Below are 24,950 nucleotides of genomic sequence, written 5' to 3' on the forward strand. Positions count from 1 at the left end.
GTCAAGCCATACAAGTTCTCATTTTTGTTACTGGGCTGGAGTAAAATCAACTGAAATCTTTCACTTTTATCCATTCCAGTGAAATAGCCCTCCAGTGGTATGTCTGTGGACTTATAATGCTAGAAACCGAGTTTCAACATCCGTGGTGGGTAAAGCATAAATATCCCATTGTGTGGCTTCATGTTTAATTTCAAACACACACACAAGCCCGATGCGATAACACTTCTATTAAATTATTCAAGATAACATCTGATGCAATGACACTTCTGTTAAGTTATCCAAGATAACATCTTGTGAAAACACTTCTGTTAAATTATCCAAGATAACGTCTTGTGCAGACATTTCTGTTAAATTATCCAGGATAACGTCTAATGCGATACCACTTCTGTCACATTGTCTCAGATAACTTCAGGTCACACAATAGCTCACCTTCCTGGTTTTAATAGTTTGTTGTGTTTAATGGTTGTTAAGCGCAAAGTTGCAGAATTGGGTATCTGTGCCGTGTCCACCACTGGTATCTAAACCCGGTTTTGAACGTTATAAGCCCTCATTCTTACCATTGAGCTACTGGAGGCGGACGGGTCTATAAACAGCCAAGCTGTTGACCATAATACTACAAAGAAAGTGGCTGGGTCTGATAAACATATGTCATATAAACAACTAATTAACTATTAATCATAACTTGAAGCTGAGGTTAAAACATTAATTTAACCAAGTTAAATAATTTGAACTATAAATTTGTATCGCGTAAACTATCGTAAAGAAGTGTTATTCTATTAACAGTTAACATAACAACGTGTCCTTTTAGTGACGTCATTTCTAGCTATTCTTGGATTTAATTTGGAGTTCCCAGCACACGTGCAGAGGAGATGACGAGGATTTTTTTTTTCTTTTCTGAGTTCTCTGGTTTCATTAAATCTCTTGAGATGTTTAAGAACAACTAAAAAAACGCACGTAAACAAAATAAAATATTTTTTAAATATTAGATTAATTTTTTTATAAATGACAGTGCAATACATGCGTGCTTACTGCATCAAGAGTAATAAACCTTTTATTAGGACTATCAGGCATCCGTGCGAGAAGTTAGAATACGATTTATTATCAATCAGATAACACCCTTATAAAAACATTAAACGTTTTACCGTAGTTCAGGTGGCCATATATTCTGATTAAAACTACTGTTTTTCATACTTTATGTAAGATAATACTTTATATTATGATGGTAAACATAATTATGAGTATAACAAAAAATAAATAGGAATTGCCATACATAGGATGTAAACAGAACCTTGTGAAGCATTCCTTTAATATATGTTATACAAAGGTGTAATCCAAATAGAAGATAAAACGATTTTATCGGAAGACCTAGAATGTTAAAAATATCCTAATTAAAAAGAGGCAGACGGACAGAGAGACAGACTTCCTGTCTAGGATATCGTGATCGTGATCAAATTTTCGGTAACTTGACATAAATATTCTATATTGAGATAAGACCATTTCTGTAAATTTATAATAGTAGTGGTAAGTCAACGTTATAAAACACCGACTGATTGTATGTTGTTTGTTTCTGGACGTCTCTTTCAAATTAAGAACATAATACTTTCTAAGAGTTCGTTTCATTTTTACCGTTACATTTACGGAGGAGTGGAGAAGAGATAACTCATCATCCCTCTATTGAAATTCTGATTAACAACTGCTATTTGTACATGGTTTGACTAAATAGGTTCCCCAGTGGTTCAGCGGTACGTTTATCGAATTACAATTCCAAAATACGAAGTTGGATTTCTCACGGTGGGCACATACACAAATTGACTTGAAGGACAACACCACGAATCCAAAAGCAAATCAACGAACTCCAATAAAAGACCTGAAGTATATTAATCATGATGTTCATGAAAAACGGATGCATTTTCAAAAATTCCGCATATTTTTGTTATTTTTTTTATCCCTTTTGCTTTTATACAATATCAAAGGTGTTTTAACAGTTTTGATTTTGTGTACCCACATTTGACAGTGATAACCAATGTAGTCATGTAATATCTAATACGAAAAAAGTACTGATTAATATAAAAAGTTAGACTTCAAGAGTTATCTCAAAAGACAGCAAAAACTTATCGTGACAACTTTAATTAAACCAAATGTATTATTTCATTGTTGTAAAACCTTCAATTGACAAGAAGCTGTTTTCACAGTACACTGATATATCAAACCTTTTGGAAAATCGATGGAAAGTGTTTAAAATTGGGTATTCACGAAGATAACTGATTACACTGGTCAACAAAGTTTTTGTTGCATTTATATCAAACACTTGGTATTACATAATTTCTTGCCCTGATTTCAGATCTGAAGTTAGTTTTTTTCTCAGTGCTCTACTTTTTTTGCAATCAAGGTATTTGAAAATCTCAAAATTTCGTCATCATCACATTGACGTCGTAGTCTATCATGAAAAATATGTGATAAAATATAAAACTCTTTAATATAGCTAGGTAATAAAAAAGAAAATGCAAGATAGTATAAATGTATTCAAGTTATTTATATAAATTCAATTTTATATTAAGTTATAATTCAATTTTATATTAAGTTATAATTCAATTTATTTATATAAAACTGATTAGTAGATAAGACATTTGCTACTATGAGGAGGCAAAGCTCAATTGCAGTCTACTCAGGTATGAATTTCCGCTTGTAGCTCTTGCGTTTGTGGACTGTCTCAGGGCATTCTCGTTTAATGCCCAGGAGTAATCTGCCATCATATGTTTGTCCCATCTCCCTTGGTAACGCTCTTCCATGGTCTTGAGGTCCTGATGGAACCGCTTGCCTTGCTCGTCACTTACAGCTCCTGGGTTCTCAGGGAATCTATCAAGATGACTGTACAGGTAATGGAGTTTGACACTCATGTTACATCCAAGATCGCGAAAAGCTGACAACATATTCGCTACAAGGGTTTCATAGTTGTCAGCTTTTCTATTGCCGAGAAAGTTTGCCATCACCGCCACAAATGAAAGCCATGCAGTCCTTTCCTTGTCGTTCATCTTTCTGGCAAATTCTTGATCACGCACAAGTGCACGAATCTGTGGTCCATCAAAAAACACCTGCCTTGATCTTCTCGAAGAACAAACCAGGGAGCCAAGAAAATATGTGTTGGAAGCATTCACCGTCAGTATTCAACGCCTTCATAAACTGTTTCATCAAGCCCAGCTTGATATGGAGAGGAGAAAATATGATCTTTTCTCGACTGACAATTGGATCGTTGACAATATTTGGCATACCTGCCTTCAGAGTCTCACGTATGGGCCGCTCCTTCTGGTTCCAGTGCTTTTCTCGAGCTCGGCTGTCCCACATGCAAAGATAGCAGGGGTACTTTGTAAATCCTCTTTGTTGACCTAGGAGGAAATTAACCATTTTGAGGTCCACACAAATTGTCCAGTTGTGCTCGAGGTATTTTAGTAGGTCAATCACAGTCTTAATGTCATTATATTCCTCTCGTAAATACACAGAGTGTCCAATTGGAACAGCTGCATAGACATTGCCATTATGAAGTAGAACGCACTTCAAACTTTGCTTAAAACAATCTAGAAATAATCGCCAGTCATTTGGATGGAAAACTGGCATCCCTAATTCCTGGAGAAGACCTGAGATATTATGACAATAAACAAACATATTCTCCTCTGTAAGAAATGGCACAAAAGTCTGCTCCCGATTTTAGAAGTATGACACTTTAGTTGTATGGCTCAGCTGATTCTTTTCTTGCATACTGGAAGCTAACACTTCAGCTGCATTTTTTTGGAGAAACCCAAATCACGCACAAGGTCATTCAACTCTGGCTGGCTAAACGGTTGAGGAGTTAATGACTGTGGGGTCTCATAAGAAGGATCGCCACATTCTGAAAGTATTTCTTGAGTTTCATCAGCAGTCTCTTGCTCTTGGTCACTACCCACATCTTCAGATGGAAGAAATCCTTTAAAAACTGGGATTGGGAGCTCATCAGAGTGCAGAGCAGGTCGGATTGCTGAGGGGATACTAGGATATGAGATTTTGTGTCTGTTTTTCTTGCCAATGCCCTTTGTATTGACCAGACAAAAAATAGCAGTCAGTTGTGTGGTCCATCGGTTCCTGCCAGGTCATGGGAATTCCGAAAGGTAAACCCTTACGTTTCCCTTTTGTCCAGTCACGCAGCATTTCCTCGCAGTTATGACACACAATATGTGGGGCCCATTTCTTGTCTTGGTTACCAAGAGCAAGTCCAAAGTATGCTTTATAAGCACGCCTCACAAACGATGTTATATTACGCCTTTGACGAATAAGCGTGAAGCATCCGCAAATATAACAGAAAGCGTCCGGCTTGTTCTCACATTGACGTCTCCTTGTAGCCATGATCAGATCTGAAACAAAATCAAAACAATTTTAATATCTCTGTTAATAACATAAACATGTAAGTAATTAATTTGACCACAAAATCTAAACAATTTTAATATCTCTGTTGATAACATAAACGTGTAAGTAATTAACACGTTTCCTGCGATGGGACCCACCGGTGTCCCACTATTGTCTTACCTTTAACTAAGTTGCAGGCTAGAGACAAATGTAACGACAACCTCACGTTATCATAGCTCATGCAGCACTGAAGCTGCCAGATGTACAAGAGCATCGCAGCAGTTGCCGGTTTGCCAATATAGGCATCGCAGGAAACGTGTTAATTTGACCACAAACGACTAGAATGAAAAACTTAAAATTGCATTAAAACTAGAGCATGTAGAGCTGAACCGTTTTCATATTTGAATTTAGCAGGTCACAAAGGGTAAGAATGAGTAAAAAAATCTTATGCAACTGAGATTTCGAAAAAAATTGTTGACCTGTGAATTATCTATCACCGTGTCTTCGTTGAATATTTTATGTTAGTTTATTGGTGTTTAGGTTTTCTGAAATTGATCATGATGTTAGTATATTCCAAGTTTGTTTCTCTGAAATAATTCAATATATTAATATGTTAAAAACTTATCAGTGGTCTTCATACCAGTAAATACGGAACTGAATTTACGTATAAATTAGAGTTTCACCATAATAACGAAATATTGTTCATTTCTTTCTTTATTCCAGAGTACATTTCTTATAAAAATGTTCAATGAGTGGCTTATATAAACTATTTCTCGAAGTTGTAAACAGTATTTTTATTAATTCTCGAACCAAAACACCGATGAGCCGTTTTGAAGAACTGTGATTTATTATGGCTTTATATCTAATATCAGTTAATGAACAGTTTAGCCCAGTTCGTTAACTTCATTTTAAATTGCAGAAAAACCACAACTGTCTAAATATTAACAAGTAATTTGATGTGTACTTTTTCATGAACCACTACATCATCAAATAATAATTGAGTTATTTGATAAACAACTTAATATTGTATTATATAATGTATCCAGTTAACGCACGAGGAAGACATTGGAGCTTCCGCGAGGTAGCTCATGTAAAACAAATCCGAACATCGTCTTCCATGTTACTTCTTGGGGTGCCCTAAAAGTTTCTTCGTTTGAAGTCTGGCAGAGATCAACATGGTATTACGAGGTACACAACGGGCTTTGAAGATGCTATACAGAAGTTAGATCCAAACTCTGACCCACTTACAGGGCATATAGCACTGAAAAAGCGGGGAGACAAACATTTGATGGGGCTGGATGGGGCTACTCCAAATGAATGTTTATAACATAAAGGCCTAATTTTAGCAGGAAAAAATATTTATAGCAGAACATTACATGACTATAAAATTTTATATTGAGAATAAGTGAATTGGACAAATCCATTATTTATAATTTGAAATTAAGGCATAAATTGGGTTTCTTTTAACCCTGTTAATTGGGGCCCCCAGCAAAGAGTTCAGGAGGCTGTCTCTATGATACTAGGACTACGTGAAAGCCAATTCTTAAAATGATTGGGCTCTTTTTGTTGACTAACTGGAGTTGGTTTCCTATTGATGACGTTTCGTTTGTTTTTTTTCCAATGTTACAGTGTTTTTTTTTAAGGAGCTCCCAGTTTTGTGGGATAAGCGAGGAGGCAATTGCCTCCTCTGGCTCAACCTGGCTACGGTTATTTCCAGGGTGTTTTTAAGGATACATGACAATATTAGTTGAAATTATTCAAAAACCGAAGGCTTAAAAATCAGATACACAAAGAGAGTTACGATGGCGAACCTCACGGTGCTAGTCAACGGAGCATCGTAAGGGGGAGGCTTTTAAGTTTGGTCTCAGGGGTGGCTTAGGAGTGGAAAACGATGACCTCCAACGACACTTCACTGAGGCCCAAATGCTGGATGCAATATTTGGTTGTGATCAATAAAAACAAAGTGTAACGCGAGATGCGTGCACACAGAAGCTTCTACTTTATATGTGTATATAGCTGTTATTCCTAAAGGAAACAAACGTTTAGGGAAAATGTTAGCTGGAAGACAAGGAATCAATAAAATCCCTGGTGTCCTGAACTGCTGTTTTAAAGGTTCTTATTCAGGCAGATCGTGTTTTCCACACCCTCTGTGTAACGAACAGCGAACGTCTGAATTGTCTCTTTAGAGCTTTATATCATTATAACGAAGGCACGAAAACACCCATTACAGAACACCCAAACACGTATTATAATATTCAAAATACAGAAACATACTCTTACTTTATCCAAATATTAACTTATATAATACGTATATATACAGTATTGAAAATAATAAATTTGTAAAAGAATAGAAAAACGAAGAAGGACTTTTATGAAACGTTTTAAGCAAAGCACACTGGTGTATGGAATTTAAGTGTTTTTTTTCAGAGGATAATATTCCATATGTTTCAGTAAAACAATTACATAAAACATATTCAAACAAAATTAACGATTATGAATAACAAATTCTTCTAGGTAAAGAGGTCAGCTAAAGTAAGATATAAGAGCGTGCTTAATAGCTTGTTTGTTTCTTTTTGAATTTCGCGCAAAGCTACTCGAGGACTATCTGTGCTAGTCGTCGTTAATTTAGTAGTGTAAGACTAAAGGAAAGGCAGATTAGTTATTACTACCCACTGCCAACTCTTTGACTACTCTTTTACCAACGTCCCCACGGTTGAAAGGGCGATCATGCTTGGTGCGACGGGGATTCGAACCCGCAATTACGAGTCGAATGCCTTAACCACCTGACTATGCCGGGCCTGTTTATTATGAACCACAAAGGGTTATCTGTGTTTTGCCTACCGCGGGTATCGAAGGCAGATTTTTAACGTTATTAGCCCTATAATTTATCGTTTAGCTCCCGAGATGAGTACCTAATAGCATAATTCGTTTGCTGTTAAGCACAAGGTATAGAATAAGCTATCATTGTCGTTCTCACCACGGGTATCGAATCTGTTTTTCGTGTTATAAGTCCTCAGACTTACAGATGATAAGGAACATAAAAAGTTTAAAGTAAAAATTAAACTAGTTTTTTTCACTTGGAATGTACATGTTTTTAGACACTTCACAAAATCTCCCAATCACTATATTTCTGAACTTTCTAACTATTATAGGATCTAACATCATGAAATAAATGTTTACTTCACAATAGTTTGTTCTGCAAAAAGGCCAATGACACTAATGTCCTATGCTGGTAACGTAGATTATATCTAGAATATAGCCTCCCTACATTAAATAAGAAAGTACAATCACATAAGTATGTACATTCTTCCATTTAGAACGTACATCAACTTACCTAATTAATACTGGTGTCACAATATTTAGAATAAAGCTGAACCTAATCATCAGTGATGTCGAGAAAACCAACTTGTAGAGAAATATATATGTAAAAACGGCTCGTTTGGGTTGAGAAAATATTTTACGTAGAGAAGCAAACAACGTTTCGACCTTCTTCGATCATCGTCAGGTTCACAAAGAAAGAAAGAGGTAACTGACTGGAAGCTGACCACATTTTTGAAAGGGATTGTGTAACTAAGTGTCGGAATGTAGAGGGTGGTGTTAGATATTTGAATATATAATTTTATATTATTTATTTTATTATTTTTAATATGGGTATAAAGGTGTTCCTTTGTATTGGTTTATTTTGGGTTTAAGTTGTTGTATAAGTAAGGCTTGTTTAATTTTGCGTTTGTTCATGTTTGTTTCTTTATTTACTATTTGAGTGTTTTCTATGGTTATGTCGTGTTTATTTGAATTTTATTCGTGATAACTGCCATGAATTCTATATTAGAGAAACAAGTAGAAAAATAGAAACCAGATTCAAAGAACATAAAAAGTCACCTTCACACGTTTTCGAACACTGCAAGTCAAATAAACACAACATAACCATAGAAAACGCTCCTCTACGTAAAATATTTTCTCAACCCAAACGAGCCGTTTTTACAGATATATTTCTGAACCTAATCAATTTCATCCTGAGATTAATGTAATTTAGATTACATGTGTTCACACTGGCATCCAAGTATTTTGCAAAGCCTAACTAAATTATGAAAAATCAATTATTAAGGTATTACTGGGGTTAAAAATAATACTTGTGTGACAGTATTATGTATGTGTGTATATATATATATATATCTTGTTTTCTTAATGCAAATAAATATGCCTTTTTGTATTGCCAAACTTTCATTGTCTCTATCTCGAGTGACGTACGTTTCAGGGATTTATTTTTAAGATTAATCTTTATGGAGTTTTAATGGCGAACTCTCAAGTATCGAATAATGGCTTTGTTAGAACATCAGTATGTGAAGCTATACGCCTATTTGGACGTATTTATTCAGCTGGAAACTACGAACTTAAAAAACAACTTATTTGGAACAGACAAAACACGTCTTATTTTTTTACTTTCGTACAATTGGGCTGTGGTGCTTACACTTATTACTGATAATAGTTTCAAATGTCTAAATATAGAATAAACCTGGATGTTAACAACCTATGTCGTCGTCATTCTACAGTTTTAGAGCAAATCAACATGGGGACTACCTGCTTAGTCTATCATGGGGAATCGAATCCAGATTTTAACATTATAAGTCCACAAACGTATTGCTGTTCTACTGGGGAACAACAAGTAAAAAGAAGTACAGCTGAAATAAAAATTGAGTTAACAAAACGAGCGTACAGATTTCGCAATACTTTTAAATTGCAATTTGTTTGTTAGCTATTAAGCACAAAAACTGCACAATGTGCTGTGCCCTTCACGTTGATCAACCCTAGAATTTACTGTTACTCTTCTGGATCTATGTCAACGACTCCATTTATTCTTCTTCAAGATGTTTCCCGATAGTACAGCAGTAAACTTACGAATTTACAACGCCAAAATCCGAGGTTCGATTCCCTCAAGTGGACACAGTAGATCGACCAATGTAGCTTTACTCTAAAACAAACAAACTTCTTTAAGGTTCCCTGTACAAAGAATCCTCAATCAACATCCACGAGCTGTATTATCAAATATGATAGTATCATGAGTAACATAGCCAATAAGTTCTCTATCAGTGAAACAGATACGTCAAATACAAGTTTGTTTCTAAGGAGGAATACTATGTGACATGACGTAACTTGTTTTACAGCTAAACGGCGACTGTTGAAATAAAAGAGTCAACCTAAACGTAAAACAAATAGCCACTAACATTAATTACTGCTACAGTACTAAACGAGATAAAGTTGAAGTTCATTATGATAGACATCAGTTCATTGAGGGTTATGCAAGTGTTCTAATTCCACAGTGAAGAAGATCGAAAACTTTTAGCAAAACAAAACGACAACAAAAATATTGGCACGAATCGAGCGTCTTAAATTATCACGTGCTAATAAAGAACATTAATCGAGCGTCTTAAATTATCACGTGCTAATAAAGAACACTAATCGAGCGTCTTAAATTATCATGTACTAATAAAGAAAAAAATGGTTTTTAATTTCATTTAATTGCTTATTTATTTGTTTCTTGAATTTCGCGCAAAGCTACACGAGGGTTAACTAACGTGTGCTAGCTGTCCCTAGATTTAGCAGTGTAAGACTAGAAGGAAGACAACTCGTCATCATCACCCACCGCCAACTCTTGGGCTACTCTTTTACCAACGAATAGTGGGATTGACCGTGACTTTTTAATACCTTTACGGCTGAAGGGGCGAGCATGTTTGGTTGACGGGGATTCGAACCTGCGATCCTCAAATTACGAGTCTAATACTCTAACCTCCTGACCGTTTAATTTAATCTCAGTTGAAATTATCAATTGTCATGAACTAGGAAAAGGTATGTCAACTACTTTAGCACAGATTGATCATTAAATAGAGTTTCTTCATCTTTAAAATGTACTTTAATGTCGACTTCGTCCCTAGAAGAATTGAACGCTAAAAATCTGGTTTCAATGCCCATGGAGAGCAAAGCACAGATAGCTCATTATGTAGCTTTATGCATAACTTCATACGAAATTTTAGTTCAACTTTCAATTTTTAAAACGTTTCTTCACCACTTCTGGATAATTTATTTATACATACATACATATTCGCTATAGTATTTATTGTATGAGTTTAATGTCAGTAAGACTGAAATGTGTATCATTTCACTGTAAACGTAATACATTGGTTCTCAACCTAAAAAATTTTAATATGTTCTCGCACCACTCACAGTAATAATTTATTTAAGAATAAAAGTGAAAGTGGCCAAAACAAATGTTATCTCGCACCCCCTGGAACGCTATCTCGCACCCCTGGTTGGGAACCATTGACGTAATAGAAATGATTAGTTTGTTTAATGAATTTCACCAATAGGAATATCTGAGTTAGCTTTCCCTTAAGTTTTGAAGTAATAGAGTAGATGGAAAATCAATTTCTTAACAGTATCCACTACTAGCTACAGGTTATCAATGAGCAGTAGAATTAGTCATGACATTATAGCGCCCAAACGGCTAAAAGGGTGCTAATGTAAAGCGACGACCCCCGGCTCGCAGATTGTGATTCGAGCAACCTAACCACCAGACGTTAAGTTGTTTTCATTAAGGAAATCACATCCTCGTGAATGAACTTCAACGTGTCTTAAACGATATAGTACCAGCTAGAACAAAATGAGGGTGAGTTCTATTTTAAATAACGTTAGATCAGTTTAAATACAGTAAGAACGAGCTACGTTGGAACACGAAAGTCGTTTTCTTGTCAGTGTTTCGTTATTATAGCTCTGTCAAAATTATTTGTCTGGGCTATTTGCTGTGTGCAACGTTGGCAGTCGAGCTCCGAACTTTATTGTTGTAAGTTCGTACATTTAACGCTCTTCCTCCGGAGGCCTTCTCCCAAGTGGCACAGCACCATGTCTGCGGATTTACGCTGCTAAAAACTGGGCAGAGCATAGTTAGCTAGTTTATGCTTAAATACAAACAAATAAGCAAAAACCCTCCGGAGGACTATTTGAACGAAAATTCTACACAGTTTTTCTGAATAACCGATATAATTAGGCTTAACTAACCCTATTTTGATGCAAAAAGTAGCATGTAGTGTTATATGGATGATCGTTTGGTGTTATTATGTTGGGATTTCTTCAGCTTTGGTCTGTTTTCCTTTCATAACTTCAAAGGGAAAGCCCCACTTTAGGAGTAGCCTTAACTTCATTTCTTTATTATTATTCTGCCGATCAGTGTGTTGTCTCAAATACAAGGTGTTCGGAAAGTCACTGTGCAGTTTTGTATGTTAATAAATATATAAGTGCACAGTGAATTTCCGAACATCCTGTATTTCTCATGTTATATTCGTGTTTCTTTAACGTTCACTTTAATTTATTTAGTTCATTTAATATTTTGTAAAGTAAATTTATTCGCCTTAATTTTTTGTAGTAGAGTCGTGAATTTTCTTAACAATTTATATTAATAGTTTGTTTGTTTGTTTTGGAATTTCGCACAAAGCTACTCGAGGACTATCTGTGCTAGCCGTCCCTAATTTAGCAGTGTAAGACTCGAGGGAAGGCAGCTAGTCATCACCACCCACCGTCAACTCTTGGGCTACTCTTTTACCAACGAATAGTGGGATTGACCGTCACATTATACGCCCCCACGGCTGGGAGGGCGAGCATGTTTAGCGCGACGCGGGCGCGAACCCGCAACCCTCGGATTACGAGTCGCACGCCCTACGCGCTTGGCCATGCCGGGCCATATTAATAGAAACCATTGTAAAATTACGGCTCATTACAATCTTGTGCAATATACAAAGATCAGATATTGTTATTATTATTATCCACAATATACTGGAATACAGTAACAATAAGACGTTGGTTACAACTTATGCTTGTAGATAATTAACATCTGTTTTGAGTTCGTAATAGAATACGATGCTAATTACCTAAGTGAAACAGAAGGAAATAAAGAAAATAATAGGCTTTGTTACACTGTACGTATTGAAACCTGAGCTAAATATTCTGCACACAAGCAGATATGTTTTAAAATTTGGGGGGTAAATATCTGTTTTAGTATACTGTTCCTGGTGGTTAGGGCGAACGTTTAACAATATTCAAGTTGTGGATTCCAGTCCTGTCACGGAACATGCTCACCCTTTCAGCCGTGAAACCGTGATAATGCTACAATCAATCACAGTCTTCGTTGGTAAAGAACAGTCCGTGAGTTGGTTGTGTGTGATGTTGACTATCTGTCTTCCTTTTAGTCTATAACTTCAAAATTAGGGATGACTAGCGTAGTTAGCCCTCTAGTGTAGCTTTGCGCGAAATTTAACAAAAAGTAACCTGTTTTGTACTATAGTACAGTATACTCTCCAGCATTAATTTCGAACTTTTGCTTGAGAAAAGGTTAGAGTATATTGCTCAAAGAGATATAAAATAAAAATAAAAACGTTAACCAACAGAAATATGAATTGTATAATCGAGTGAATTAAATTGCCTGCGAATTCTAGAATCGATAAGGTTAAATTATTAGTCGATGTGCAATGCGTTAATACGATCAAACATAAGAGATTTTGTTTTTGTTTTTTTTAATTTAGGTGCAGACTTAGCGATTAGCATGCTCCGACTGTTAATTGGAGGATTCATGGTTCGCGATTCGTTGCTACAAAACCATGCTCTGTGCTTTGGGTTTTTTATAAATGTTGATGAAACTGCGATTAGCCCAAGAAAGGAAAGTGGGTAATGTTGTATAACTGCTTATCTTCTATCTAATCTGTCAGATAAAAATTAGGGACGTATGGAAACTGGTGAAACAAACAAGATTTAGGTTTCTTTTATTTTAGAACTGTTTGACACTTTCGAGAAAGAGACTAGAAACAAAATAATAGTTACTAAAAGTTACACTCTAAGAATTAAATGAGGACTCATACTACCCACTTTTATAATACTTCAAGTATTTAGTCATTAATACGTGTCACATGTACAGATTCCCAAGAAACATGAAAATGTCTTATTCCTCATAAAGGCTGTGCAAATGTTTAAGACTAAATGCACTAAACAGCTAAACAATTTTTCTTGTTTTGTTGGAGTTCCTGTGAACAGACTTGAATCTTTCCTTCCCACCTTCCAACTTGAGGTATGACCCTCAATGTCCGTTCACGTACGAACATCGCTGAAATCTGGGCTTCTGTTCACCGCGGTGGACACAGTGGATGATAACCCAGAAATGTATCTCAAAACGGTTGGTATGGGTATTAACACTTTCATTGATAAACGAGTAGCCTAAGAGTTGATTGTGATGAGTTGCTGTCTTCTCTCTAATGTTACATTAGAGACGAATAACAAACGTAGCCCTCGTGTAGCTTTACAGAAAATTCGAAAACAAGCAAACAAGTTTCTCTCTGAAAGACAAACAATCTCTGCGGTTAAGTGAATCATGATAAAATATATATTAAATTACAAAAACCACACGCACTCAAAACAGAATATATGTAAATTTAGGGGTGGGCAAAAAGTGGCCCCTTGAAATTGTTGTTAATTCGTTATATCTTCTATTAAACAACAGAAAAATACGTGAAACTATGTGTTTTTAAAACGTACTCGACGAAATTTGTTCAAATATCATTTTAAACCCTGATTTCAACAATGATTTTCGTAAATACCTGAACTTTTCATGATTTTAGTTACATTTTTTTCTTTAAAACTGTTCTGCACCTGATGTTGGTTTTTGTAATAAGTGTTCTGCACCTGATGTAGGTTTTCAAATCTTCTTATTCCAATTAGTCAACAAAAGGATCAAACAGATTTCTCTGAAATTGTAGAGTCATTAAAAGATCTCTTAGAAATAAGAGAATTGATGTTATAGAATGGCCAGATCAGTCACCTAATATCAATCCAATTGAAAATTCTCCGTCTCACCAAACATGTTCGCCCTTTCAGCCGTGTGGGCGTTATAATGTGACGGTCAATCCCACTATTCGTTGGTAAAAGAGTAGCCCAAGAGTTGGCGGTGGGTGATGATGACTAGCTGCCTTTCCTCTAGTCTTACACTGCTAAATTAGGGACGACTAGCGCAGATAATCCTCGTGTAGCTTTGCGCAAAATTCAAAACAAACTAAACCGATTGAAAATCTATGGTCTGAGTTAACACCGATTAACAAAAGAGTACAAACCAGACACAGAAGATAAACGTTTGCAGTACTTAAAGAAGGATAACAGTCAATCACTGTAAAAACGAAACATATCTCTGTTGTCTAATAACAGATATACAAATGAACAATATTTTCAAAGGTGGCCACTTTTTGTTGTCCACCCTTGTATATATACACTTACCGTCAGTATTAAGATGTACCAAAGCTCAATTACGATTTATAATTTGTTATCTGATTTTGTTTTTGCTTTTTTTTAAATATAAGTTCGCGAATTTTTATTATTACTTCGAAATTAAAGGTAAAACTATTGGAAAAATTCAGATTTATCCAGAATAACGACTCATCTTCACCCGTCAGAATAACGACTCTTCTTCCCGTGACCCCCAACCTCACACATCCTTTTGAACATTAGGAAGTAATTTGTCTTTTAGCCAAGGTAACACGACTGAATATTTTTTATCCGTATTCAAAGCAGTGACATCATTGGCCTATATTCATAAATTCATTATAAAATCACATTATGTTATGAGATAGTCCTGTTTATCTTTATCACTATAAGATTTTAGAACTTTATTGTTTGTTTTATTATCTTAACAAAGTGTCGTAAAGTGGTTGCCCGGTTTTTCTTACCAAAACCTGTAAAAGTTTGGGTAATGATCACAAGAATAAAACTAAAGTTACTACAAAACAGGATGAGCCAGATCTTTGCTTACTCACTACTATATATTCTCACTAAATATATTAAATTTACGTTAAATAAGATGAATCATTTCCTGCTCTTGGTGCTCTTATCACGTGACGATGTTGTCTCACATTACATATGCCTTTTCGGTAAACCTACACAAACTAACACTTAACCTCACGAAACAAAAACAAACCCTTTTAGTTTGTTAGTTCAACAAGTCAGTATAATTTATATAAATTAAATAACTATGTTTTTCTGAGATATTTTGAAACTTAGTAGAATTTTCAGCTCACTTTACAAATGGGCGCTTTATTATTTAAGTATAAAATTAATGTAATTTTAAGAAAAGGCAACATTAACTTACCATCTTTCTCATAAGTTCAGGGAAGTAATTACTACTCAGTCAACATTTTAATCTTCCGCTGAGATGAGCCTTATTTAAAGTTGTAAATTCGTAAATATACTGCTAACCAACTGAGGACTCTTGTTTTAATATTAACGAACTAAGTACGAGTCAAGTCAAAATTCTAATTTGCTTTTGAGAATCGATGTCAACATTCCCCAAACAGGCTTCACTCTGACTGTAACTTGTATAACTTCTAAATTTTTACTTGTTGACGAAGCGGACCAGTAAATGATAAATCTCAAAACTTCTTGTCTTTACAGACGAACTCATATACCTGGTTTAAGTAGTCTTGTAAGTGAATTAATACGTTGAATAACAGCTTTTAAATACGTTTGAATGATGGGATTTGTTATTTTACTAAATTAAATTGTACTATAAAGATTGAATACAATTTGTAAATGGTACTATTCAATTAATTTTTTTGATAAATATAAATCATTTTTAATTGAATTTTAATTATCATTAATTATTATTATTTATTATACATTATTTCTGTCATTATTTCTACTTCTTGAACTTTACCGTTCTTACAACTCTTACTGGGTACAGATTGGCCATGTCATATGAAACTGTATTTTGAAGCTAATAATCCGGCTTGAAATCCTTGTGATACCACTAAATGTTCCTCTCACTTTTAAACTTTTATGAGCGTCATAAGACTGACAACCCACTAGCGTGAATAGTGAGTGGTAAGCTACTTTTATCTGGTTGGCTTCTGGTCAGTAGCTCAAAATTAAAGATAAAAGATAAAAACAAATGTTGAGGAAGGATAAAAATATTACTAGATTAAAATATAGTTTTTGGAACTAAATGATTTTTTTATAAAATTCTTAAGAGATTATCCAAAATATAAACCTATATATTGTTTGGTTAGCTAATTAATTTTAATTATTTAAAACTAATTATTGATGAATACACAAAACATACAGAGAAATATAGCATTAATTATTTTATGTGTTAATTATTGTAAGATTAATTTAAAGATACAGTTTGAGAAAACTTTGAATGAAAGCTTCGTGTACGTTAAATTGGTTCCATCATGAAAATGTAAGTCTTGTGTCTGCTACATTGACGACATATTCCAGTTGTTATGGAAATGATGATCACACGTCTGTTAACTTAATTCATATTCTAATTACCATTAAACGAAAGTTACGTGCTTGTTAAATTAACTCCATGTTCTAATTATCATGAAAATGAAAGTCACTTGTCAGTTAAATTAATTCCATATTCTAATACCACGAAGACGAAAGTCACGTGTTTGTTAAATTAACTCCATATTCCAATTATCATGAAAATAAAAAGTTAGGTGTCTATTGAATTGACTCCATATTTGAATTACCATGAAAATGAAAGTCACGTGTCTGTTAAGTTAGCTCCATATTCTCAGCACCATAAAAACAAATATCGCTTGTTTGTTAAAATTGATTTTATATTTCAAATACTGTGAAAATGAAAGTCGCGCGTGTGTTAAATTCGTTCCAAATTCCAATTACCATAAAAATAAATGTCACATTTCTGTTCATTTAACCTCATATTCCAGTTGCCATGAAAATGGAAGTTAGGTGTTTGTCAAATTAAACCAATATTTCAATTACAACGAAAACAAAATCATGTATTTGTTAAATTAACTTCATATTTCTTTTACCAAGAAAATGAAAATCACATGTGTGTTAAATGAACCTGATATTCCAAGTACTTTGGAAGATAACTTTGTTAAATTAATTCTCTGTGTTTCTTGTAGAAAGAAACGAGATCACTTACTGCTGGTTATTCGTCTGTAATAGTGCTTTATAAAATGCCGACAGCTATAGTTGCAATCCATGCAAAACGTTCACGTTAACTTGATCCCAACAAAGCAGGTGATTTACAGTCGGTGTACATTCTCTGTCAAGAGAGAAATATCTCTATTGTATTTTGAGAAATTTTATGTTTTACCTTTCAGTTTATATATATCTGTTCAAAAAGAGAAATTGCACTAGAAACAAAGACGGTGCATATTAGGTTTCAAATTGCTAGGTTCGAAATTTAAGACGTCGTAGAGGTAATTTTAGTATATTTAGTAATTTTTAAGACAGCAAGCCTTACAACACTGAAAACAGAGTAAATTTTTGTGTTTTACTTAAATATTTCAAATGCTAAAAAATAACAAGTAGTGAGTTGAAAACATTGTGCCTTACATTTCACTAGACAACAGATTTACAATGTTGTTTTCACACTATTACTGGTAATGTGTTCCAGTAAATAAACAAATATTGATTTTATCATACATACAGTAATGTTTATGATTAGATTTATTCTATAAATATAGTTTAAGCGCTTCTCTCACTCCCTTTTCTGTAAGAGCGTAATCTTACATTGTCACCCCTGGCATTACTCATGAGAAAACTAACGTTTGAACTGTATGCTGGTTTCCATTTTAGGGTTAATTGGTTGTAATGCATTTCACGCAAAGTTACATGAGGGTTATGTGCGTTAGCTGTTCCTATGTTAACAGTGAAAGACTAGAGGGAAAGTAACTAGTCATCATCAACCACCGCCAACATTTGAGCTATTATTTTACCAACGAATAGTGGGACTGATCGTGATATTATAAAGTCCTCACGGCTGACAGGGTGAGTATGTTTGGTGGGAAGAATATTCGAACCCGCGACCAGCAGATTATAATCTAGTTAGGAACCTCGACTCATATGTAAGTCCTGATTTGGACCCTCTGAGAGGATTAGTTGTAAACCTCTTCCTGCCCTCAAGACTGTTATCTCTAAATACCACAGAGATCAGGGTTCACCTACTGAATTTACGGAACACAGTGGCTGTGTGTTAGTTACATCAACCTGGTTCGTTCTTATAATTTTACCGAACATCGTGACTTTGTTTATACCAACGTGATTAGTTCTGATAGCTTTACCGAACATCGTGACTGTGTTTATATCAACGTGATTAATTTTAATAGCTTTACCGAACACCGTGACTATGTTCATTTCAACGTGATTAGTTTGATAGCTTTACCAAACATCGTGACTGTGTTTATATAAACGTGGTTAGTTCTGATAACTTTATCGTATCATCAGGTGATCAAGCAACGTGGTTTCAGAAATAATTAATGATTTATTGAACGTTTCGGGCACTGTTAAAATTATATCTAAAATAATGTTTTGAAAACAAGGGCACCAGTCATTTTAAAATCTACATATTCAGCTGAACAAATGTGACACGAGTGTCAAAGTACAACCGCTGTAGCACAATCTTTTAACAGGGGCAGATAGTGTTACTCTCAGTAATTACGTGTTTATTACTTGGATCACATGATGACCAGCTGTGTAGTTTTAGTTAGTTAAGGAATAACTATTTCCTAAGTAAGTTGTTTCTTAAAATAGGAAACACGAATAATTCATCTGGAAGAATTTAATTTGTAAACAAGTTAAGAAGAGACAGACCCAGGTGGCTTTATTTTAAATAAAACGTGATATGTTATTGACTCTAAACACCAAACACCCCCCCCCACCAAAAAAAAAATACAAAATGAAAAGAGACACGAGTTCAGGTAAACGACAACTGGATAAAACTGTAACTAGAAATAAGTAAAGGTTAAACTGAGAAAAAGCAAAGTCCCCTTAACCTTGCTGAGAAGGCATACGTGTATAATCACTATCAGGTTAACTTTGCTGCGAAATTATGAATACATATACAACCACTGTTACGTTAACCTTGCTGAAAAAGCATACGTTTAGAACTACTGTCAAGACAGTTACTACTTGAAGTAAATTATAGAATCCTGATCTGGACCCTCTGAGATGATTAGTTGTAAACCTCTTCCTGCCCACAGGACTGTTATCTCTAAATACCACAGAGATCAGGGTTCAGTATTTATCCAAAGTCGCTATCGTAATTACATTACCTCTATCAGACCAATGTCCATTTATGTTCAACGTTGAACACTTGTACTAGCACACACCTTGCTTTACTTGAAGTGTAGACAGTCTTACATTGCGTAAATAGCCCTACATATTTTAATACTTATTCACGCGGTAATACATTTAATACCCTACTAGCATTGACGAAAACAGTCCAATCTGATCTGAAAACGCTGCCATCCCCAGCTAGTCAATTATACACAGGCAAGTATAGTTTACAACTGCTCTATCTTCCTATAAGTCAGTAGCCTACCGAGACCAAAATAAAGATAAAAAGAATAAGACAGAGACTGTCTAGACTGGCAACAGCTATGGAAGTGACAACACTCAGGGCTATGTTTTCGAAACGCAGTTACTGTTTTGGTTCAAACGGAGACATAGGAAAGTTACTAGATTTTTGTAAACAACTCTAATCTACATAATTCAGTATAATATGACGACAACTCCTACTTTCTCGAAATTAAATTACAAAATTCGGCTTTGATTCTCAAATAACGTTGTTTTTCACACAGTAATAGTTGATAACTGCAATTCAAAATGAAATAGACATCATTTAACAGTTTTCCCAAAATAAACTTTAAGAAATACATAATAAAAACATTTGACTATTTCTTTCAAAATCGAACAAAGAATATTACAAAAACTGCTGTTTTTGACTAAACTTTCTTGTGCAAAAAGAAATGGCCCAGCATGGACAGGTCGTTAGGGAGCTCGACTCGCAATTTGAGGGTCGCGGGTTTCAATCCCAGTCACATCAAACATGCTCACACTTTCAGCAGTAAGGGCTTTATAAAGTGACGGTCGATCCCATTATTCGTTGGCAGAAGAGCAGCCAAAGAGTTAACAGGGAGTGGTGACGACTAACAAAGAGCTACACATCTACTGAGTGCTGTCTATGTTATACTGACATGGGTAACAGCAGTTACAAATCTACTGAGTGTTGTCAAGTTTACACTGACACAGGTAACAAACAGCTACACATCTACTGAGTACTGTCTATGTTATACTGACATGGGTAACAGTAGTTACAAATGTACTGAGTATTGTCAAGTTTACACTGACACAGGTAACAAACAGCTACACATTTACTCAGTACTGTCCATGTTATACTGACACAGGTAACAGTAGTTACAAATATACTGAGCACTGTCCACGTTATACTGACACAAGAAAGAGTGGTTGAAAACCTAATGATTATTGTCCTTGTTATACTCACATACGTAACATAGTTACAAATCTACTGAGTATTGACCATGTTATACTGATACAAGTAACAGTTGTTAAAACTCTACTGAGTACTGTCCAGGTAACATAGACGGGGGTAACATTAATTACAAATCTACTGAATATTGACCAAAATATTCTGAAACAGGTAACAGGAGTTACAAATATATTTAGTTTTGTGCAAGTTATTCTGACACAGGTAACAGTAGCTACAAACCTACTGATTATTGTCCTTTTTAAACTGACACAGGTAACAGTAGTTCAAAATCTACTAACTACTGTCCATATTATACTGACACAGATAACAATAGTTAGAATTCTACTGAGTATTGTCCATGTTATACAAACTTATTTAGACATAGGCAACAGTTGTTACAAATCTATTGAATACTGTCCATGTCATACTGACACAAGTAACAAACAGAAACACATCTACTGAGTACTTACTGTCCATGTTATCCCGGCATAAGTAACAGTAGTTTCAAATCTACTGAGTATTGTCCACGTTATACCGACGCAGGTAACAAACAACTACACATCTGCTGAGTACTGTCCGTGTTATACTGATACAGGTAATAGTAGTTTCAAATCTACTGATTATTGTCTATGTTATACTGACATAGGTAAGAAACAACTGCACATCTTTTGAGTATTTTTCAAGTTTTATTAACACAAGTTGCTACTTAAGACTTGTGTTAAATTTATTCGGCTTCATTATCAATAACAACAACGTCAGTTGTAACCAAATCATGTAGCTCATTACTTTCAGATAGTGAGTTTTTTAACTTCCTTCTTTTTTTAACGTTATATCCGAGTTATTAGTGTCGTTTCCCCGTACTTCTACAATATTATAAGTTTTCATTTTACTATTACTTGTAAAAGCACAAAACCAGTCCTTGTTGCATTTATTAATTAATTAGTGATCGATTGTTTGGAAGTAAGCACAAAACTATACAATGGGCTTCTTGTGCTGCCCACCACGGGTTGCTATCAGCGTGAGTCCGCAGACATACCTTTATGCCACTAGAGGGGGTTTCTTACTGCAACTGGACACACAAAACACATCTTCATTTTTTACCTTTAGCAACTCTTTGTAACTGAACTTCATAATTTCTCAATATCTGTATTAAACTACAAAAACCTTTAGTATAGATATATGAATAATATTATACTAGTTTATTGTTGTCGTTGTTTTTCAAATTGTAACAGTTAATGCTATATTTACTGTACAAATATCTTTATTCATGTTTTAAACATACATATCAACATATTTGTGTAAACAAAATCTCACAGTTACCCAAACGTATGAAGCAATGAAAAAGGGAATAAAAGGCGTGACATTAAATAATTGTTTTTACAAACACATACGTAGTCATGTTTTAAAACATAGACAAATAGAGCTGTGAGTTGTGTATTTATTAAACACAGACAAATAAAGCTGTGAGTTGTGTATTTATTAAACATAAACAAATAAAACTGTGAGTTGTGTATTTATTAAACATAGACAATATTTATTAAACATAGACAAATAAAGCTGTGAGCTGTGTATTTATTAAACATAGACAAATAAAACTGTGAGTTGTGTATTTATTAAACATAGACAAATAAAGCTGTGAGCTGTGTATTTATTAAACATAGACAAATAAAGCTGTGAGTTGAGTATTTATTAAACATAGACAAAACTGTGAGTTGTGTATTTATTAAACATAGGCAAATAAAGCTGTAAGTTGTGTATTTATTAAACATAGACAAATAAAGCTGTGAGTTGTGTATTTATTAAACATAGACAAATAAAGCTGTGAGTTGTGTATTTATTAAAAATAGACAAATAAAATTGTGAGTTGTGTATTTATTCGTGATTTCGCTTTAGCCATTTTTATTTTTTTTATAATTTACCAATTCGTAAATAACAACTATAGTGCCACAATTGACATCTAACCATTTGTTCATGACTTTTATGCAGTATACATGTTAATGAAAAGTGCACACACACATGCACACGACGTTCCTGGAAGACAACTTCAGTACAACAGTTTCATCTGTAACATCAATACTCAAAGCTACCGGAAATGACGCAATGAAGAAATTAATGTCGTCATGATCGTAAATATTCTCTTTCCTTACTTTTTCCATTTCGTAGATTGGATGAAGTAAAAAAGTATTTTCAAATCCTACTACCATTTGTCCTTGACTATTCATGACGTTGGTATTTTTGTAAGTTCTTGGAATTAAACTTGAAATCAATACCACAATCTCATTTACACACTTTACCTATTTTTATTTTCTACCTCTGTTGATTGCCAAATTTCTAGGTGTGGAATACACAATTCTTTATAATAATATTAACGTTTATAAAAAAATAAATCCCACCTTTCTCTCATCCCCCTGATATAGCGACAAGCTCACTGACTCATGATACTAAAAATCTGGGTTCGATAACTACATTGGGCAGAACACAAATAGTGCAGTTTTGTACTTAAACACAATCACATCTTACTCTCTGTTTTTTATAACAGAACTGAAATTAATTTGGAAATAATATATATATATATATACATATGTGAGTGTGTGGTTGTGTGTATTTATAGTAAATATTCAAGTGTTCTTCGATTATTAGTTTGTTTATTTGTTTAGCTTTGAATTTCGCGCAAAGCTACACGAGGGCTATCTCTGATAGCCTTCCCTAATTTAGCAGTGTAAGAGGAGAGGTAAGGCAGCTAATCATAACCACCAACCGTCAACTCTTGGGCTACTCTTTTATCAATGAATAGCAGCATTGACCGTCAAATTATAACGCCCCCACGACTGAAAGGGCGATAATGTTTGGTATGATAGGGATTAGAACCCGCGACCCTCGGATTACGAGCCCAGTGCTTTAACCATCTGACTTTCAAAAAAGTTGTCCAGTCAGGTGTTTTGTACTTCTCAATTAACCTTTCACTCTAAATACTATGATATTTTACTATTGTTTGTAATTCGTACTATATGCAAATATATATGGATAGTGCTAGAAAATATTCTTAACTCATATCTGTTGCTTTCTTTATATTCACTTTGAAAAGTGAACATATTAAATATATCTCTCTGTGTCGAACATACGTATTTCTAGTTAAATATGCATTGTTCTGACGTAAATAACGTGGCACTGTGGACTTGTTACCCATATATAAACCGATCTGTCTCGCAGTTTCGGTTGTAAAAGAAAAAAGGTTTGTTTATTTATGGAATTTCGCGCAAACAACGCGGCTAGTAAACATCACCCATAGCCAGAAACTTCGGCTGCTCGTGCTTGTTAGACCGAATTGTGTGCGTTTTCTGCAATAAGGTAACGGGACGCGAACAGTGTTCACGTAGACACAAAGTTTAGAATGCTTACAAGAGTGTCACACACAGTCTCGTTCACGATTGTTCAACACTTCCTCTTTCCCCTCCTTCTAACGTACAAATACGAGCGCCATCTTCTGGTAGTTATCTGGTCAGCTAAACATTCTACGACAGGGGTACTGCGCGTTTTGAAGAAAACAAAACGCACGACACAAACTCTGTAAAAGGGTAAGTTATAAGAATAAATCATTCAAACTCACACGTTTGTATAAGGGTTAGTTATAACAATAAATCATTCAAACTCACACGTTTGTATAAGGGTTAGTTATAACAATAAATCATTCAAACTCACACGTTTGAGGAGCTGAACGTTCTTAAACTATTAAGTTTGCATTCGTTCATTAGGTCTTCTCCGACTTAAAATACTGTTCGCTCCACCTTTATAACAATAACTCTGTCAGAAACGAACTGCTCAGCAACATTGTCTCACATGTTTCAGCGCCAACATTAGGTCTGAAGCAACTTCACTGCAGTGAGCACGCATTTTATAATTGAGAACATGGCGGTTTGGAATCAAGCCATAGAAACATTTATGCCCTACGTTCAACGATTTCATTACGGGTGTCACTAAGACGACTGAAAAAACAAACACTCTATACATTACGATGAAAATATTATTTCACAAATAATAAATAATTCTACGCAAGGAGGTTCCAAAGCTTCAGTCGGTGAAACCTCACTTATTTATTAAAAGTTTGTTTCAAGTGTTTTTTTGTTGTTAAACGCAAAGCTACATACGGGGATATATGTGTTGTGTTCACCACGGCTATCAAAACGAGGTTCCTAGCGATTATAATAATTCAGAATTACCGCTGATCACTAGGGGGATTATGTTCAGATTG

The 24,950-nt window shown here is 34.7% G+C and overlaps 1 long non-coding RNA gene across 1 annotated transcript; it reads right to left on the bottom strand.

Moving 5' to 3' along the window:
• Positions 1-13,249: 13,249 nt before the first annotated feature.
• Positions 13,250-24,739, bottom strand: LOC143254539 (uncharacterized). The gene is made up of 4 exons (XR_013030243.1): positions 24,401-24,739; positions 24,101-24,266; positions 17,351-17,473; positions 13,250-13,745 (listed from the first exon to the last, which is right to left on the bottom strand). It is a non-coding gene; the product is annotated as an uncharacterized LOC143254539 (long non-coding RNA).
• Positions 24,740-24,950: the final 211 nt, after the last annotated feature.

This window comes from Tachypleus tridentatus, chromosome 6 (assembly GCF_004210375.1).
Source record: "Tachypleus tridentatus isolate NWPU-2018 chromosome 6, ASM421037v1, whole genome shotgun sequence".
NCBI lineage: Eukaryota > Metazoa > Arthropoda > Merostomata > Xiphosura > Limulidae > Tachypleus > Tachypleus tridentatus.